Consider the following 8,452-nt stretch of genomic DNA (forward strand, 5'->3'; position numbering starts at 1 on the left):
GACAAAGATACACAACTAATTGAAAGGTTTTGAATTATCAATTAATCACAACATAAATTATTAACAAGAAACTAATAATTGAAGTAACAACATAAGAAAAGGTGTTAAACGATATTAGTATTATTTTAATGTGCTACGGGAGGAGTGTTTTACAAATTGTTGCCCAAATGATCTCATTGTTGGCTACAAACTCATCTTCACCATAAAACAAGTCAAGTCATATATACCTTATGCATTGGGCAAGATCTCCAATGTCATGAACGTCACTCATATCCATTTTACATTTCTTGAATGCCCTTTTCTATTTAATCTATAAACAAGCAACCTATGCTCCATTAATATATTTTGTTATTTAGTATTTAATTAAGCATTTACAAAAGTCTAAATTTTGGAATAAATTATTGGGTTCTAAATATTGAACCAACGTTGTGTATGTTAAAAGATTTTCCCTACTTTAATAAACATTGCATAACCTTCTTAACTTTTAAAAGATTTTCCCTACTTTAATAAACATTGCATAACCTTCTTAACTTTTATAATTAATGCTTCACACCATTTTTTAAGACTCTTAATGTTCTTTTCTTTTATCCTCTTTTATGTTATTGTTGCATTTCATACAACCTAGAAACAAAAATCTCAACCCTGATTTGATAGCATTTTTTTTATAAAAAAAAAATCAATAACACTATTACATATATGACATTTAGTAACATTTTTTTCTTAACACTTAGTAAAAATATTTTTAAAATATTTTAGCAACATTTAAAAAATATCATCAAATATGAATAAATATTACTAATATATTCTCGTGACATTTTATCAAATTTTGTGTATAACCAATGTCGGTATAACCTTCAGCGACGTGAGCTATACACATGTTAGACGAAAAAAATATTGTTAAAGATCACATGTGTGATACTGTAATATAGCGGCAATTTATAACCGCTGCAATGTACAGTAAAAAATTTATATCAATGATATTGGCAATTTCAAGAGCGACTATGTACAAGTTTTTTTAAAAAATATAATAATATTTTACCAACGGTTGTAAACCACCAGTATTTATACTTCATAAAAAGAATATTATATTGTCAACGGTTTAAACCACTGTTGGTCATAATGGTGGCGGTTATTCCGACGATTCAACCAAACCACTGTTAGGTGCTTTAAGGACGACAAAATTTACATCGATTTTGGAACTGATAGAAATATTTTTTCTAGAGGTTTAAATTGTGCGCTGATAAACACCACCTATAACCGTCATTAAAAACCGATTTTCTTGTAGTGACATAATCTTGACAATACGATTTTTGCTCACTAAAATGATCATATCTTTTGTTATAGACATTTTTTTGGGTGAGGACAAAGATGATAAAATCATTGGTTAGCTAATATCCATGGTTATATTTCTTATACAGATATATAATTAGTTTAATTTTGTCACTAAAATTTGCTTAAACAAGCCAAATTCGATCAAGTAAATTTCTCCTAAAACTACATCTAACTTACATTTGTTTAATACTTTTGAATCAAGTATTTGTATGGTTATTTCATAACTTCAAAGTTGCATAAATTCAACAATTATATCCTTTTCTTGTAGAGGATAGTTCTAATCTAAGATGATCAATTGGTAACAGTTCATTCATAATAACTACTACCTATGTTCTTAATCTGAATTAATGTATGATATATTTAGTTTGATTAATTATGTAGGTCGTTAAAGTCTATAGATATATAAATGTGACATTTTATTAGAGTCATGTCATAATATTAAACTTAAAGCTCATGGGTCGGTCCTAATCCTAGAAACTTTTGGAGTTTTTTTTAGCCCTACAAGCTTTTTAATGCGGTTTTTATGCCCTATGGAGTGGGCTAGGATCAAGTTAGGTCAGACCATTTTAAAGCTTAGATGTGTCAAAGAAGTTGGTTAATTTTTTAATGACTTAAAAAAAATTACATTGTTTGTAGCTATACAACTAATTTAAAAAGTCATTTTTTAAATTAGTTATAGTAAGAATGGATTAAAAAGTATTTACTTTTTTTATCAATCCATTCTTCATTCCTAAAACTGATCTAGAAAATAAAATAAAAAAACCCAATATTAAAAAAAGTTATACCAATGTAAGGAATTCCAATATCATTATATTATAACAAACCTAAATTTTGGTCAACCAAAATTTTATGTCAAATAGACACTTGGCTTAATTAAAAGCCTAATTGAACTTACTCCTTGATGCCTCCATTAATCAAACTTTTTAGCTTTGCCACTTATACAATAAGACAATAATATAAGCGCCCTAGATCTCTAGTCCTGGAAGATAAATATAAAGATGGTTGGCTCTCACCCTCATGATAATAACCAGACCTGGTGCAAGTTGGATCATAGGTGTTGTTGAATCTTGTTTCTTAGACACTAATTAAGTAATTAACATGTGCAGTCTTTTTCAAGGGCCAAACTTGAGGGTGAAACATAGTTGCTAAATACACATTTTAATTTCTATAGTTGTATATCACAAAACTTTGTTTTAAAATACATAGGAAAAAATTGAACAACAAAAGTGACTATTTATTCAAAGAATGGACATATAGTACACATGTTGTAAAGCATGTGACTGCTAACTTATTCATCATTCATGATTCTGCGAGGATAGGGATTAATAGTGACAGGACCTCTTGGTCATCAATGAAGAAAACAAGTGCCATAGAGTGTTAACCTAACTAGAAACTGCAAAACAGAAGCCAAAGATACACGGTTTGCTGCTTCTCACGTTCACATGTCATGGGCATACATACATATATAATAGGACTAAGAAGAAGATATTTGTGCCTTTCAGATGTCTAAACAAGACCAAGGTGCAAAATAGAAAGGTCAATAATAATTTTGAGTAAATTAATGTGTTTGATTTCACATTGAAAAATTGATTATGATTCTTAAGAATTTATTTTGGATCAATTTTGATATGTTTGATTTCACGTTGGAAAAGATTAATTCAAAATTAATTTTATATCTAAAATTGATTTTGAATTGAAATAACTTTAAGTAGTTTTTATATTAGATCTAAACTTTTGAACTAAGTTTTGATCTTATAATAAAAACATTCAATTATAAATCACATCACCTCAAAATCAATTTCATTTAAAACTAATTTTATTAACACTCATCCAAACACACACTTATACTCACACTCTCTTGAGATTTTTTCAAATTACATGCCACACTTCTCATTTTTTTCCAGATACTGACTTCTTAATTGTTTGAAAATATTATACTTTTCTTGCGCTAACATCTTAATTGTTTGAAAAATATTACACTTTCACCTTTGATATATTACATTAATTCTCTTAAATGTTTAAAAAATATTACATTATGTATTTTTGTAAGAGAAATTGTTGTATACTTTAAAAAATGTTATTGCAATTACTATTTCTTTTATATTTTATATTGAACCCATATATATATTAAATTAGTTAAAAAAACCCATAAAACTATACAAACTTTAGAGTTAAATGGGTTTTTAAATTTTTATAAAATGAGTGACCTTTACCTTTTGTTCCTATAAAATTTTCTCATTTTCAATCCTCCAAGATCCACTACTACAAAAACGCCGTTCTACATCAGTTATCTTTGACATACAACGTCGGTTGTTGACCGTCGTCATATCAGATGTCAGAGAAAGAATAGGCGACTACAACGACAGTTTATAACAATCGTCGTAGAATGTCTGAATATTCTAAGACGGGTTCTTTGGGAGGATCATCTTAGAATGTAACACATTCTAAGACGGGTTCGTCAAGAGGACCGTCTTAGAATGTAACACATTCAAAGATGATCGTTTGTCTAGGACCATCTTAGAATGTGTTACATTCTAAGACGGGTTCGTCAAGATGACCGTCTTTGAATGTGTTATATTCTAAGACGGTTGTTTGTCTAAGACCGTTGTAGAATTTGTTACATTCTAAGACGGTCGCGACGCAAGAACCGTCTTAGAATGTGTTTTTTTATTAAAAAAAATGTCATTTTTTGTAGTCATAGAATGTGTTTTATATATATATATATTCTACAACTGAAATTAAGCCTATTAACAATGCAAGCTAAGGTACCAATGTGCATATAGTGGTATTAAAGTCAATTTGCAAAGGTAATTTCCTTCAGCATTACTAGCTTGTATTTTTCAGCATGTCATGCATGACATCCTTCCATCCCTCTGCAAAGTGTAAAAGGTATAAATATTAGATAATTATATGAATAATAAACAATTTCTTCTTTATAGTCTCATAGTATAAATGATGAAGAACAATTTTTTATTGTAAAAAAGGTTTAGTTGATATTTGATTTGAGATACCAAATAAATAGGCAACAAAACTTCTCAATGTTAACAAATATATGTTTTCTCTATTTATTGGTCCCCACGAAAATAAAATATTACCATATATACAAGATCAACTACCTAAGGTAGAAGCCACAGGAGTGAATATTGTCCCATACCTTAGACTCTCCTGTTTTTTTTAGCTTGTCAGCATGCTTTTGTCACACTTTGTAAGAAAAGCATGTGCTTAATGGTCTGTTCCAAAAGTGCATCTATGCTACACTGTTAAGTCATAAAAAGAGATCAGTCTATGATGGTAGGGTCCATTGCTATGGATGTGTCTCTGTCACACATTTCAAGACCAATAGAGGTTTTTTCTCCCTGCAAGATGAATTAGCATGAGATGTTGAAAATACAACAAAACATCTTGCAATTTCTTTAACTTTAAGCTGTAGTGAGAACATACCTTTGCAAAGTTCCTAAAATATGTCGTTGTGTAATTTCCCATGGGAAATAAAACTTCAATAAGATCAGGTACTCATTTATTGAGGTTGGGACACTGCTCCATTATACCAGTCTTCACATGCAGAATTTCACACAATATATGATACATAAATATTAATGAAAAGTAAGTTATCAATATGAAGTAGCAGAAGCTTCATGCAAAAATAGAAAATGAACTCAATAATCAATGGGATTTTCTAAACGACCACGATAAGACTAAAAAGGGCTTTCTTTTTCTTAGTTATTAAATTAAGGAATAAATATTGAGTAGGTATTTTACTATTAAATTCCATGGAAGTTAAATTAAATGGCTAGTGAATTTGTCATATGAATCATTAAAATTCATCACACTTGTGTATATGTAAGAGACAGGCATTTGATAAATGCATTTTGGATTGACATACTTACCAAGAGCTACAGAATTATAAACCCTTTTGTCATATCTCCATAGACTTGTGTTTGAAATAAAAGAAAAACAAGAACGACCTTCAACGTGTAGATTTTGGATAAATGTTGAAAAGGTGTAGTTGACTGGATCAAATGTTAGTGTTTCATCAATGGCTACTTCCACAGTCTGCATTAGAAACAATATTTAATTAAGAAAAATGGAACAACAACAAAAAAATAGGCAACGAAGAAAACCCTCTTTTTGAATTCTTGGAATTAATTTCAATTCCAACAAATTAGAATGTAGGTCTATGTTAAACGCATAATGCATAATGTTAATGGACTATTCCATTAGTATAGAAAATAGATTTACACTATCTATATATCATGTTGTTAACTAATATAAAGGCAATTCTAATCCTAATGCTTTACATTATTTTCCTGTTAGCATATGACATTTTTTTTATTGATGTAGCTTAGAAAACTTTCTACTTCAATAAGTATTCAAAAAGTTGTACTGAGTACAAGCTTAGTAGAACTTCTTGAATACTTATTGAAAATAGTTATAGTTTAGAAACATCATCGATGCCACATTTAATTTCCCTAACAGCTATGGTTTCATACCTTCAATTGATACTTTTCCTGTGTAAAAGACCAAAGACCCTGAAATGATGACATTTCAGATGTTAAAAAAGCTTTTTTATCGATAAACAAAAGGCTAAAAGTTGTGTATCAGTAGTTGGCTCCAGATGATTTGAACAGAAAAAAGACCAACAATTTTGGACATCGCTAATAGAGATTAGAGGGTCTATTGATATTGTTTAGATGCTAAAACAACATCAGAACAATACATCAAACTGACAATATAATGTGTAGATTGAAACAAAGCTCTAGGAAATGTACATGAAACATTTATTTAAAAAGTAAGAAAGAATTATGTAATGGGATATGTGCTTTTGAACATACATACATTTTTATACCTCATCGAAGCTACCATTGGCTTGAATATTGTCCTACTTGTGGAAATTTCAGGCAACCACAAATAGTTTGTCTTAACCTATAAGATAGAAAATCACTTTTGTTAGACTAACATGTATCACAAAATCTAATCATTTATTAGCATAGAAAATTATGAAAAGATAGTTTGTATTAACCTATAAGATAGTATATCACTTGGTCTAACTAACATGTATCACAAAATTTAATCAGTTATTAGTAGAGAAAATTATGAAAAGATGGGTGAGTAATCTCCAAATGCAACTTTTAGTTGATGCACACAAACTTATGAAGTTTAAAGTAAACTTATAGTAGAAGTAGAGGGATACTGCCACACAAACTTATGAATTACTTTAAAACATTTAGAAGAAAGGAAACACATGGTTCGATGGTTGTTGAACATTATTTATTGCCATCTGTTGATGCGTTCCACATTTAAATTTATGCCCTTAGTATGTAATGTGTGAATAAATTCTAATGATTTAACTATTGGCAGTTTTCAGCTCAGTTTTATCCGAGAGAAACTGGTTCCACATTTTCATGTTCAGAAATCTATGGTGAGATGTTCAAAACACAAAAGAAGTTGGAAATTTACATGTTTGATATATGGAGCAAACTGTCTGCACAAGCACCTATAATGGCACAAAAGTGGAATAAGTTATGGTGGGTCTGTTTCATAATGTAGGTAAATTCAACTATGTTTATCTTGTGTTTTTTGCTAAAATACTAATTATGTGGCCATTTTTCAACTATATGATTCTGAAGCTAATTCTTCTGCCCTTGCACAAATAAATGCATTTTATGTGCATTTGTCTTCATATGGATTTATTTTAATTGATAATAAACTTAGCTAGTAGCTCACAAGCTACATTTTAACAAATAGAAATACAAGAAATCAATAGTTTCACCCTAAACTACAACCGACAAAGTGATATAGACTGAAACAAATAAGGACTAGGAAACAAACAAAATTTAATCCTAAAAGTTAGTTGACTTTTGTGCATTAATTCTTAGTATCTAATCTCAACAGCTTAGGTATAGCCAGACCCCAAGTAGAGATTTCAAATGAAAAGATCCAGTGTAGGTGTTGGACTCAACAAGAAGCAGAACCTACAAGGTTACAGAATAATAATGATGGTAGAAGTTGCTGAAAATATATTCAATCATATAATAATATAGTTATGCCTTGGACTGAGTGGTGAGCTTACTTCTGTATAGACTTGATTGGCTCTAGCTTCAACATTTGCTGAGAGCTCCCATGAATTTGACCTCAACAGAGTACTCATCCCACCATGTATTGGGATTCCTCCTAGTATTGAAGTACTGCCAGAACTCATATTATGGCCAAGTACATGGCCTCTATCTATTCTTAGTTGAGACTTCAGATAGAAGGGCGCTAGGAACCAGGAACACATCCCAATTGAAAGACCAAGCTCTTATGTACATTATATTTCTTCAGAGTTACAGAACAAAATAAAATGACTTACAGGCAAGAAAGAACCAAGTTGAACAACCCCATGAGGAAGCACAGAAATAACTGCTACTGTTTGCAAAAACAATATGATATGGTATCATGAAACATCAATAAAAAGTTTAATTTGCAACAAAACACAGCATAATGAAAATCCCAAACCTGTATTCCAGCTGAAAATTGGTGATGCACTTCTGCATATACCTAAAAAGACAGAACAAATAAATCAAAATGAAGTTCATAAGCATATATACCAGTCTCTAAACTTTTCTAGGAAAAATATGCATATTTAAGCTACCACTAGAAACTGATAATGAACTTCATACCTGTGGAGGATATGTATCTTTAGTGAAATTGTTCAAAAGTATCCACTGATGGCTGCTTGTAAATGCAACCCTTCCAATTATGCAGAATAACAAAAAAAATAGCAATATACCACGATTTGTCCAATCAAATGCAACAAATTTGTACGATTTAAACTGAACAAACCAATTAAGCCAATTAGTTAAGGATGGTACCTTTTTCAGGAAGACTACTGGGTCATCGGACAAAAATGGAGGGTAACCAACTATTAGTCAAATAAATATTTATATTTTACTGACGAATTAAATGTCAATTGAGCATAATTGTTTGGTATGAATAGACAATGAAATTTTTTACTTAAAAACAAAAATTATCCTATGTCATCTAATTCTTTAGTATTTCAATGTTTTTAATCTACATAAAATATGATGCCTATTTGTTGTGAAGTGTTGTTATCGCCTCTTTGTCTAACGATGTTCCATCA

This window comes from Glycine max, chromosome 19 (assembly GCF_000004515.6).
Source record: "Glycine max cultivar Williams 82 chromosome 19, Glycine_max_v4.0, whole genome shotgun sequence".
Classification (NCBI taxonomy): domain Eukaryota; kingdom Viridiplantae; phylum Streptophyta; class Magnoliopsida; order Fabales; family Fabaceae; genus Glycine; species Glycine max.